The sequence below is a fragment of the Columba livia genome, chromosome 16 (genome assembly GCF_036013475.1).
Source record: "Columba livia isolate bColLiv1 breed racing homer chromosome 16, bColLiv1.pat.W.v2, whole genome shotgun sequence".
Classification (NCBI taxonomy): Eukaryota; Metazoa; Chordata; class Aves; order Columbiformes; family Columbidae; genus Columba; species Columba livia.
In genome coordinates, this window is record NC_088617.1 from 3,547,863 (window position 1) to 3,560,372 (window position 12,510).

The 12,510-nt window shown below is 41.2% G+C and overlaps 1 long non-coding RNA gene across 1 annotated transcript in view; it reads left to right on the top strand.

The window, feature by feature from the left end:
- Positions 1-12,510, top strand: part of LOC135575561 (uncharacterized) — a 199,049-nt gene that overhangs the window by 15,196 nt on the left and 171,343 nt on the right. The window contains exon 2 of the long non-coding RNA XR_010466536.1: positions 1,676-1,825. This is a non-coding gene — a long non-coding RNA (uncharacterized LOC135575561). The remainder of the gene's footprint in view (positions 1-1,675; positions 1,826-12,510) is intronic.

Consider the following 12,510-nt stretch of genomic DNA (forward strand, 5'->3'; position numbering starts at 1 on the left):
GTTTAATTAATTTTATACCACTGAAAGTATTGTATAAAATTGAGAAATGTTGTGATAGTGGGACTTTGCCATTTAAAAGATAATTTAGACACCTTCCTGTTAGTAGGGGAGGGAATAATTTTGTAATCTAAAAAGATATTAAACTCCAAAAGATTTCAAACTTTAAGCAAACACCAGAAAATATCCTTGATAAGGTATTTAACTTAGATGTCTATCCACCGTCTGCCGTTGAATAGCAGTTATACCTGTTAGAACCTCTGTGATGCTTCTGTGTGAAGGTCTCGGAGCACCCTGCAGTCACACAGAACCCCTGCGATTGTAATACCTGCGTGACAGGTGAGCAACAGAAGCCTCAGAGGTGTTAAGCCCCTTGCTCCACGTGCTGCCACGAGCTGATGACAGCAGCAGGAATAGATTCCGAGTCTCCCAGCTTCCCTGCTCTCACCTCTGCACAACACTGCTCTGCCTGCAAAAATTCCTTTGGCATTTTATTTTATATGTACGTTATCACATTTTTACAGAACCAGTCATGTAGCCAAATCTTACTGATTTTACTTTATGATGAGAAATATTTTTCACAGCTCTGCTTGGTAATAAAATCAGGTGCTTGATCCTTTTTTCAATCACACATGTTGTGATTAGGGACCTTTTTTTTACGCTTGCTGCAGCCCAGTTCCTCCGATCATCTAGGATGCATTGCAGGAAAGTTCCACCCTATTCCCCGGGTGGGACTTTAGGCCAAATTTCAGTGTGGTACCCCGTATTTCAATGTACTTGTTCCGTGCTGTGAGATGACTGGAACTCTTGCCGTCTCATTTCTCCATTCTCCCTTTTCCTCCTCTATCTGCTTCCAAACAACTAAAAAATATTGCAGGTAATGTGTTCTGACTATTAATTCATTTATTTGGCTTCCTTAGCCCTGGAAGTAGGAAAAAGAGCTTCTGAAACAGCCAGTGGGATGAAACACAAATGCCTTTCTTATATTTGCTCATTTACATTCCAAAAATTCAGTAGCTGTCTACATTTTTGTTTTTCTCAAATGGTTCTTTCTTTTGGGGCATATTCCGATTGAATAGTGTAAGCACCAGTTTGTATTTCTTACGGGAAGAAGACTGTTGTCAGAAGGATAGGAAAGAATTTACCGTGATTTTTTTTTCCCTACTCTCCCTATACACTATTCCACAGTGGAGCATGAGATCTATGAGATCTTTGCTAATAATGTAGTTCCACTGACTGTGCAAAGAAATGTCAAAATGTTAATACAGTCATCAAGAGCTCCCATGCTGCCTCAGCTATTTGAATCTGTTTCAGAAAGAGGGCTCTGAGCAGAGGAATGGTTCCTCACTCGGAGTTTAATTGTGCTTTATTTTCTGTGAAGGCATTTTGGAGCCTCTACCTTCCTTCCTAAAGATGTAGTTGCGGGAACATTTGCCAACTTAAACAACTCCATTTTCCCTTCTCACCCACGCACCTGCTTTTTGTTTCTCTGCTGCTCTATCCCTGTAATTTTGCCATTGTAGTTGTTGCTTGTTGCTACAAGGGAACTGGGTGCGTAAAGCCAAGGTAATTTATGGGAAATGGCAGACAGACAAATGTAATTGCCTGAATTTTCATTTTGGCCAGTGTAAGTATGCTAACATACTGGTATTAAAACAAAAGCTTTCATATATTTCAGGATGAAGAACAGCCCGTGCCTGGATTTCCATATGAAGAGCAGGACCTCTGGACAGCCTGATGCCACCTACCCCTGCCACCATGGGAAGCTCAGTAAAGCCCAGCTTCATAGTAGAGAGCCAGCTTATGAGTGACCAACAGCACCTCCTGGGTAAGAAATTTTGTCCTATTTACTTTGTTGTAATTTTATTACCTAATATAATTTCAGGTTTCCTAGGCAACTTCATTAAAAGATATGTGTTTTCCTATAATGAAAACAAGAATATGTATCATCTTAGCTGTGGAGAAGTGGTGGTTATTTCCTATATCTAATTGTATTTTGATTGGAGATGAAAATGGGCAGTGCTTCCCAGAAGAAAGCTTGACCCTGCACAAGACTATATTGGAGGCAATTTAGGGATTATAATTTGTGTTTTCTATAATGATTGCCTGTTGTATAGAAAATCCAGTTTTCAGAAAGTCCACAAAATTGACCGAAGAGAGAGAGATATTCCACTGCATTCAATCATCAAACTGTTGGTTTAGATGAAAGGCCTTGTTGTCTTTGTCTTATGAGTTCTGCCTCAGCCTTATTGCTTGTGAGCCACGTTTTTATAGTCTGTAGATCTGAAAACAGAGCCAAAGTCTTGGCAAATTATTTTATTTGGTGTTTCTGGTGTGGTGTATCTGGTGTGTTGGAAAATGGCTTAAAGAGCTCACCTGGTTCAAACACGGAAAGCATAGACAATGGTTTGGGAAAAGTTAGAGAAAGAAAAAACCAGCAAAAGCTGCTGCTGTTTTGTCTGATCTTCTAGTGCATCCTTTTTAGTGCTGTGATTGAGTCCTGGGCACACACCTTGAGTTCTGTTACTCTCTGGAGTTCCATTGCGGTTGCTTTTTGTCTCTTCCTCTCAGGACCCCTTTGACCATTTGTGGCTTGTGGAGAATATGAAAGCTCCCTCCTGTGTCCAAGATCAATAGCTTTAAAAACAGAGCACAAGAAGCCACTAATCATCTTTTCCACCGGGCATGATTAATTTCTGAAGTGCTTCAGCTAGTGCCCTTTGAAGTTCTGTTTCCATTTTTATTTGATTTCATTTTTTTCCAGCAAGTGTCCAAAACTCAGAGGCCCACCCACATGTGTCCTGCAACAGGCTGGGGCTGGCGGTGACTCCTCCAGTTGACGCTGTTTGGTCGTGGGTGGGCCACAGCACTTTTTGGAAAGCTCTCCCAGATCCTGGAAATAAGATTTCAAAAGCCAGTTGAGATGTTTCCCAAAGCACCCTGGCTTCAGTGGGAAGTGGTGCTCCTTTGCCATCTGAACCTTGGATTAAAAAGAGAAGGGAAAGGGAGGAAACCAAAACCAAAAACAAACCCGAAAACCTCCAAAGAGCTACCCTGCAAACTTAAATTGAATGAGCTTCAGTTCCGCAGCTCCACTCCAACTGAAGAAGAGAGTGACTGAGAAGCTACATCCCCACAACCACCTTCTCTTTATGTGAGTAAATCAAACATTCCAGCAGTGGTGAGGCTGAGCCAGTGGAAAGATTTTTTTTTTACTCATTATTTTTAAAATTGGTAAGTTATCCACAAATCCACCTGGTCTGTCTTCCTGCTGCTGCTGCACTCCACAGCAACACCGAGGGCTGCTATTCCCGCAGTACTGCTTCCCGAGGAAGGATTGCATGTAAGGTGTGTGAACAGGTTCCCTGGAATCCTGAAACTACACACATTCAACACCGTCTTATTCACAAGTACCAAAAACGGTTGTACTGCAAAGAGGGTGATGTGATATTGGCTCACTCAGAACTGAACATGCCAGCGCATAGATATGTACATGAGCTTCGACATTGCTTCCAGTTGTATTTGGCCAGAATTGTCTAATACATCTTTGGCACTGAAAGATGTGCACTCGTATACGAGCCATTGATGTCTGACATGTAACTGGTTGTTGCTCAGCTTGCAAGTACAAATGAACGTGTGAATACATTTCCTCCTTTGCACAGATACAATTCTAATGATCGGACTTGGGAAATTGAATGCCAGGTAAGGAAGGCATCCATAATCTGTTGCCAGGAGACCGGTGTTTGAAAACAGGACCAGGCTATGCATTGCTTTTTCATGTTCATTGTTATTTTTTTCATGTACATCTCAGTCACAACTACTTCTGGCTTCTACAGAAGTTCTGAGCATCTATGGCAAAGTCTGTTTTCTTCATTTTTGCGGCATTAGTTAGGATGGAACTGAAACGTAAGGAGGAAGCTTGAGCTGGCAAGGTTTCTTACCCAAATGTGTCGGCTTATGAATTTCTGGGCATCTGTGCTCAATATGAAGCACCTGCTCATGTAAGGTATGTTGTGTAAAGATTGGATGATGGCCTGATTGGAAAGGAAGAATTCCCACATTGAAGAAAAAATACCTGTTGAAGGCAGAGCAGTGAGCAAAGAAGCACGTGGCTGTCCAGTACCCAGGAATAACAGGGATGGGAATAAAGTCTCTACAACAGGAAAAGAGAAATGAATTCAAGAAATTAAAATGTTCTGTAGTGATTACAGTAAACTGCTAATGTGCAAAACAGAAGAATGTGGTTGCCTCTGTGTTTCTAGAAGCGTGAAATGCATTTTGTGCTGTCTCTTGAGGGTGACCCACTTAAAAAGCAGTTGAATGATGACAGTAGTCTTCAGTGAGGCTAAAACTAAATAGTTACAGCTGTAGACATTTTCGTAAAAGAGAATCTCCCAGGAAATAAGTCGGTTTGGGAATTCAGACTTTGTTTTTAGTTAATACTGGATGCAGTTTCTCCTGATCTTACTGGAGATGTGTGTTTGTCAAACTGAGTATAAAAATTGTGCTCGTTTTAATCCATTCTCCGTGGTTTCTCTCTCAAACGTCACATGTAAGGAGGCTCTTTCAGTTGTATCTTCTAAGGCTGCTTTTCATCGCCCAGAATGGGATGACATCTCTGTTTTCTGAGCACTTCATGTCCCAGCGTTTCATGGTGAATGCTCATGCCTCTGTTGTCTCTTTCCTTGTGGTTGGATGTTATGGGGGAATCATGACCTACACGATTTCGAGTACACACATGAACTGGGGTTTTTAAGTCCTTGTAGGAATCAGGTGGCGAAAGGCAGCCTTCACTCAATTATGTGGTAAATAGTATAAAATATTTATACAATTTTTAAAAGTAAAAAATAAAGTATTCATCCTTATATTGGATTTTGATATGTTCATCACCCAGTGTGATACAAAGTTTCCTGCATGATAGTCCCCATTCTCTGTCCAGAATTACATGCAGATGAGATGGTATTCATTTGGGTGAAATCCAGATAAGGACTTAAAGTGAAATTCTGGCCCCAAGAAAGAAAATGGAAGCATTGCCAAGTCAAGGCATGGATTGTCACTGGGCCAACTTATGGATTCATTGCTTAGGAAAATACGTGATCCACAAACAGTTGTTAGTGCAGAGACCGTTTGAAACCATCAACTCCAATTGCTTCGCACCCTCCTAGTTTTAAAACGGACATGTGATTGTTTTGTCTTAATTCCCAAGTGGAGAAAATATTTGCTTTTGGGGCTGTAACCTTTTGTTGAATACCAAGTTTATTTTGAATTCAAGTACTTGCAGATGAGTTATGACCCCCTAAGGCTCATCAAGCCCCCCTAAAAGAAGGGAGCTGTTCATTTAGAGGGTGGGGGTGTTAGGCTTTAAGAAAAAGCTGTTAATCCATTTGTTCCCCTTCTTCTGCTTGTGTATCATACAGCTATTCCTTAGGTGTCTCTTGCACAATAGATTTTATTGTTAGCTGTCTGTTTACTGCAAAGGCATCCTTGCACCTGCTGCAGCCGCCCCCAACGAGGAATCTGGGGTACAAGGGCCTGTGCTTCTGCCAAAAGTTGTAGGATATTTTAAAGGTTCAGTCTTTTCCCAGTGATGCTCCATTACTGTACCGATCACATCCCACTATTTTCCTCCCAGCCTAAGTTCCTGTGTCTCAACCCATAGAACGGAGGTTGGTTTGTCTCATCAGGACTGAGGACCTTACACAAAGCTAGAAGCTTCTTTTCTGATTTTTACGTATTGTTTTGGCCATTGTGCCAGAGCAGCATGAGCACAGTGTGTAAGTGAGATTCTGTCTAATCAGTGGTGGCATTTCCTCAGTCTGCCTCACAAAGAAAGGTGTAGGTGAATAGGTCTAGCGTATGCCGCTTGGATGATATTTGTTTAAGATAAATGATTTTAAGCCATTTTCCTCATCCATTGCATGCTTTCCTTTCCTGTTTTTTGGGGGGTTTATGGATGAAGCTGTAGTCTCAGTGAAGTTAGTAAGAGTAGAGTTTCATCACACCCACAGAAATTATGGTCGGTGGTACACTGTTTCTCTACAAGTGTTTGACTGAATCTGTAGCCATTGTATTAAGCTGCATTTTCTCCTTGAATTCTTTTAAAATGGTTGGCAAGAGAGAATTTCAGGCCCTTCAAATCTCACTCCGCCCCCCAATATAATTAATATTGCTATTGAACATTCCAGATGGAAAAATAACGCTTAAGACTTGTTTTGAAAGGCTATGAATGTAAAAATGTAAGAGACTCTTCCCTGTGGTTGTTTAGTGTGTTCATCTTGTGCCTGGGAACGCTGTTTTGGATACATGTGTGATATAGCGGGGGCTCTTTCACCCCTGTAAAAATTTCTGTGCAAAAAGAGATAAAGAGAGGGCTACACCGCTGTAAGGGACAGCCGATGGAGTGCTAACATTGGCATTGGTACAGCTCTGTCTTTCATTTGAGGCTCACTAAAGCGCATTGTGCGCTTGCCTCTGTAAGGCAGCGTCTGCCTTGGCACAAGAGCTCCCTAATATTCATGAAACTTATAAAGCACGCGAAGATACGCACGACAATTTATTTCTCTTCCCTTCCTTTCCCCCTTCTTTTGAAACCCGAAGGTGTTGAGTGGTGCCTCACTATAGCACTTACTCTGTTACCACCCATTCACACCTCTGCTTGTCTGCTGTCCCCACCTCCTCTCACACTTCTCTCGCTGTAATGATGTGTTGCAGAAATAAATTGTGTTGCACAATGAGCACGTAGAAAGAACAAGGGGGTATTTAAAAGCTGAGAAAGAGGAGAACTAGTGTGGAAAGAGAGAGAGGGAAGTGCTTTTGGCACATTTTGCTGGTAGCGTATTATAATTCAAGCTAGATGACTGCTGCGCCGGGGTGATTATAACATTCATCTGAATGCTGGAAGTTGAATTTAACAGGGAGGGACTGGAAAGCCCAGGGCTTGGGGTGCTGCTGCTTGGGGTGTTGCTTTTCTACATTCCTGTAAGATCTATATGAAAAAGAATGTGGAGATTTTTGGTGGGTTTTTTGTGTTTTTTTTTTATTTCTTTTTGTTTGTCTGTTAATTTGTTTCTGTAGAATTGAGGGTTTTTCTGTTTGTTTTTTTTTTGTAGTTGTTGTGGGCTTGTTTTTTACCCCAACTCTGGTCTGTACCCAAAGAAGGTGTTGGGCAAGTACCATTACACCACTCATTTTCTTTGGTTTGAGAGAAGAGAGACTTTCTGAGAGAGAGAAATCAGTTGAAATAAGCATTTAGTGTTTCGGCTATGCAATCATAACACTTTTCTGTAATTCCACATCTCTATGGAAAGATAGTGCCCCTTGATCACGCTTTGAATGAGCCAAGGCTGCGCTTTGCATTCCCAGCACGACTGGACATGGGCAACTTTTGCATTCCATGTGCAAACCTCCTTTGCTCGCTCCTCGGGAGCTGATGCTGTGAGAGATGGCACAAAACTTTATTATTTTCTTTCCAATTTCGTTAAATTTCAGTGAGCTCACAATTTGAAATGATGGCTTGCCCTTAAAGAGCTGGTTGTACTTGACAAGTGTGTGGCAGTACTTCATTAATTACGAGCAACCCTTCCCAGCACAACCTCGCTTAGGTAGAATATTTGTTCAGCGTACATAATTATCTCTCTGTCGTTCTCTCTCCCTCGTATTGATTCATGTGGAAAAATATGATTAAAACATGAACATCTACAAATGATTCAGAATAACAAGAGAGGAAAGGCCATTGTTTTTTTGCACTGACTATACCAGATTACTATAATTACAGCTGAATGGTTATACATTTCTGAGTGCCCCCACAAGACTGTGTGCTCCATCACAGCCCCAATGTACCATTTAAAAGTAGAGATGACTAAAAGAAACCTCCTCCTAAGGATGATTCTTTGACCCACTGAGAACCTTTACATTGGCACTTGTACATGTAATCTCTGGCATAAGGTCATGCAAAGAAGGGATAGGGATAGGAAAAGAAACACCAACCCTTCAGACATCTGTTCTAGTGTTTCGGCCAAGAACGGGAGGGAAGTCTGTGCCAGTTCGGCAGCCGCTCCTGCAGATTGCAGTCGGTTTGCTTTTGATGCCAGCGTTAATAATGTGGGCTCCCCGCTGAGGGGGTGGCCCTGCCAGATTCCTAATTAGAATCCACTAAAAGCAGCAAAAGGTGAAGTGGTCATTTCTTTCCACCCCCCATGTCTTCAGCTCTTCTCTCAGTAGATTTGTTGAGCCTCATTTTTAATTTGACCACTTAGCGCGATGGAGATGAGTGGGGCATGGTCGTGTGTGCTCTTGCCTTGGTCTCAAATTAAACAACTGGAGGTGTCGATGTGCTGAGCCCCTCAGGAAGGCCTGATTCACCGTGGCGTGTGTGGAGATGACAGAACTAATTTCACACTTCATCCATTGTGCGCAGTGGGTTCACTTGTTGTTCGCTCTTGCAGCTGGTGCCGACTCCTGAGACAGGACATCGTTTTCCTCTTCCATTTTGATATGGACTGCATTGGAAGAGCCTAGTACAGAGAGCAAAACCATGTTACATGTATCCCATTGGCAGTTCTTGCTGCTTCTTAAGAGGCTGCAGATACCATTCCAGAGGTCTTGTTTGCTCCTGAGTAGCTTCAGGCCATTTTGTGGTCGGTTCTGTGTCAGCTGGCTGGTTTGGAGATCCTTGGAAAGGTTGGTTCTGCCAGCTGAGACTGAGGCATAATTGCGTTTTAGCACTGTTGGCCTGAAGCGTTGCTGGTTGGGTCTATGTGCCCGTGTCCTCTGGGAGAGCAAACCTGGAAACACAGGACACAGAAGCAGAGCTTGGAGAAACAAGGCCGGGGAGCAGAAGCCAACCTGTGACCACCCACCACGGGGTGGTGGCACTTCCCAGGAGCTCTGTTGGGAAGGAAAGGATGGCGAGTTTGATGGAAGGTGGAATAACAGTATTCAGGATAAGGTGTTTTTTAAATATTTTTAATTCCTTACCTTACACCCCTTACACTCCTGTTCACTTTTCTTATGAAGGGGTCTTACAGAAGTTCATTATAGATCTGTTTCTCTCTGGTTACTTGAGGAGGAAATGGGATTAATGGTATGAAAAGCAGACAAAATGCAACCTGCAAAATGTGGGTCAAACGGTTCAGCAGGAATTGCAGCCCTGAGCCTTGAAATGACTGTCACTGGAGCCCTCAAAGAATGTGCAGCACAGTTTCCTTCATGTGCAATGGCATCCAGCTTTTGCTTGTAAGGTTTTGTGTTGCACACCTGGAACTCAGGCTGCACAAAATTGCTTATAAATCAAAACTGAAGAAGGGAGTCCCGTGAACCACCTGAAATTTTTGACTTTTCCTTAACTTTGCCTATAATTTGCTGTTAGAAAAGCTGTGATCGGGTTTAGCCTGTGAGCCAGAAGTAGCCAACTCATCAGCAGCCTTTCTCATCATCTGATTAAATGAAATTCTTCATACTGTCCTGCCTTTTGATCAGTAATGCAACATGATGCATATTCCAGTAACTGTGGATGCAGAACAATGAATTTTCTGCCAGAAGTATTTTAACACAACTGCACCACACACTCCAAATAACATTTGATTTGCTGACCTGCATGATGGACGGGAAATTCTCTTGCTTGATGTCTGCGAAATACTTACTATAAGCCAGAAAATACCTTCTAGTTAGCATGTTATTTTAGTTCCTTTCTATTCCCGTCCTATAAAACAAAACAATGCCAACTCTCTTTTTGGCTGTCTACTAACAAGGACATAATATTCTTAATAAATAGTTTGAAAAATTCCCGTAACATATGTATGGATTTAAAAGAGAAAGAGCTGAAAAATGTCCAGGTTCCAGACAGGGTGAGACAGAAAGGAAAAAAAGTATTCAGAGAGACAGCAAATGCATCTCTTTTTGTTTGGTAATATGGTATCCATGCAATGTCTCTGAAATGGCCACAGTTAAAGTTCATGCTACATTAGGAAAGCAAAGTGGTTTACATTGAAACTTAATAGAAGTCAATTGTGTTTGAAACATCTGATGCAGAAATAAAACACCTTATGTTTTATGGGAGCGAGGAGCTGCATATTTGGCACTCGTTCTCCTTTCTGAACACGTGTGCTCTCTCTATCAGTTTGAGATAATCCAGGTCTGGCTCGTGCCCAGTCGCTCCTCCCAACCAGAATGACGTGAGCCGTGCCGCTCTCCCCGCACACACACACTCCCTCTGGAACCACAAATTAACGTGAGTGAGAATTAATTGGCATCTTTTGCAAATCTTCTGCCTTCCGGGAGAGCATTATTAACAGTGGGTATGTCTTCCTTCGTCAATGTGATGTTTTTCTTTTGGGAAGAATTTGGGATTTTCCCCTGTATTTGTGCTGTTACTCGATGGTTTCTTGATGCGGGCAATACACATCAGAGCACAATCTGCACAGGACTGCCGTTGCTTTGTTTGATCCACTTACCTAGACAGCCAGGAAGTGCTGTTCTACTGACAAAACCACCCTGTTTTGTAGATGGGTGTGGTTATGAATTGATCCTCCCATAGAACTAAGTTTTCTTGTGGACATCGTCCAACTTTGGTTGCTGCTTCCACTCAATTACGTACTTATGTAGTTATGCCTCTACTTGACAGACACAGATTTTTACATTCTTGCATTTAAATGGAAATGTTGGAGCTCTGTTCTTTGGTGCATTAGATCTATGCAGATGTTCACACATCCAGAGTGCAAGGGGTTTACCTGTGAAAACATCATCTATAATTTACAAATACTGATGCATTTCTGCACCCTCTTCCTTCTGAGGAACTGAAAGTCAATGTAATTAGCTACTGCAATATCCTGTTTAGTAGATTAGTTAGGATCTGGATTTTATGACAAGATTAATAATGTTTTGATCCTACAAGGTTATATGACAAGCCTACAACAAAACTGGAAATAATAACCGGAACTCCAAATGCATAGTTTAGTGCTTTACTCTTCAGCCACAGTTAAGATTGGATACATTTAGTCAAACCTTTCATGAAAATCCTTTATATATATATGTATATATATATATATATGTGTATATATATATATATGTAAACTAACTTTTGATGGAAAATCACACTGAAGTATTATGTTTAATGAATTCTCTCTGTTTACTGACAGAGAGTGAACACTTTTCATGGGGAAACTTACACATTCACTTGTTTTGTACAGCTGACAGTGGTTAGACATACTAATATTTTCTATGCTTTCCGTATATTTTGGTTTGCTGTTACCAAATTGCTAACAAATTGCTAACAAATTGCTGATACAATTAGGATAAATTCATGTATTCGGCATTAATTATGTGAGATTCTGACTTGACTTTTCCGATTGATGGTGTGTTACAGGAAACCAGGGTTTGTCTGGAGTCTTGACCCATGCAAGAAACAGAGATCAGGTTGTTACATTTCATATACCAGTATATTAAAGCATATTCTAACAGCTATTTCTAATAGGCAGTGGGAGGTTTTGTACTATCTTATACTAGGCCAGTTTCATAAATAGGAGAACAATATGTTTTGTGAAGCAATCTAAAGTGTGTGGAAAACCTAATCCCAAAGGGGAATATGATAAAGCAGTGAACTTTTTATGTCAAAATTTTTAACTCTGCTCCAGCGTTATCTTTCCTCAGGGATTAATTTCCGTAGCACTGAAGCTGTAAGTCACCTTCCGTTACCACGCTTTGTGTTTGTTGGCTCTCTTGGAGGTTTTCCTTTTGCAAAACTGTGGTGAGTATGTGGAGGCGATGCGCTTAGCTGTGCATGTGAATGTAAGGAAGCAAATCTATCTGTAGAGAGCAATGGGGATTGTTCTGCATGCTTGACCAGTACCTTGTGCAGTAAAATATTTGTCATGAGTAGGGAAAGAGTCTTTGCTTCAGAAAGAAATAAGTGCTGAGCTCAGAACTGGAAAGGAATTTAAGTGTAGAGCTAATGTAGAGGGGTACGAATGTAGAACTGTATTTTGAAGGCTAATCCTCTCTGAATACATCTTCAAGATTCGAAAGTCTACAATATGAAATCTCTTCCTGTTTTTAGTTATGGATGCTCTAAGCTTTGAGAAATTGCTGCTGGTTTTGCGTTTCTTTTTGTAGCAAAAGAATGATTCAATTTGAGGCTTCTAGCTTTTCCATTTCTATCGTTGCTTGTACATCTCTTTCTGTTTCATAAGAACAACTCCAAAATAAACAAGGAAATGAAATAATTATAACCCCCCCTTATGCTAATGCAAATTTCAAGCCATTTGGATCCACAGCACAAGGCAGAAAATCCAAGTTTTCTCACATCAACACTAATATTGTCATTTAAAAAAAGATGGTGATGTGGCTGAATGCCAGTCCTATCCGAGTTTTCTCAGTACTTTTCCCAAAGCCACAATTCTTCACATGCTGAAATTAGGTGAATATCTGGTCCTCCCAGGTGAAAGAGAAAATTTAGGAACTTGAGCAAAATTAGAGATTTAAAACTCGAAAAAATGACGCGTGACTTATTTTTAAGTG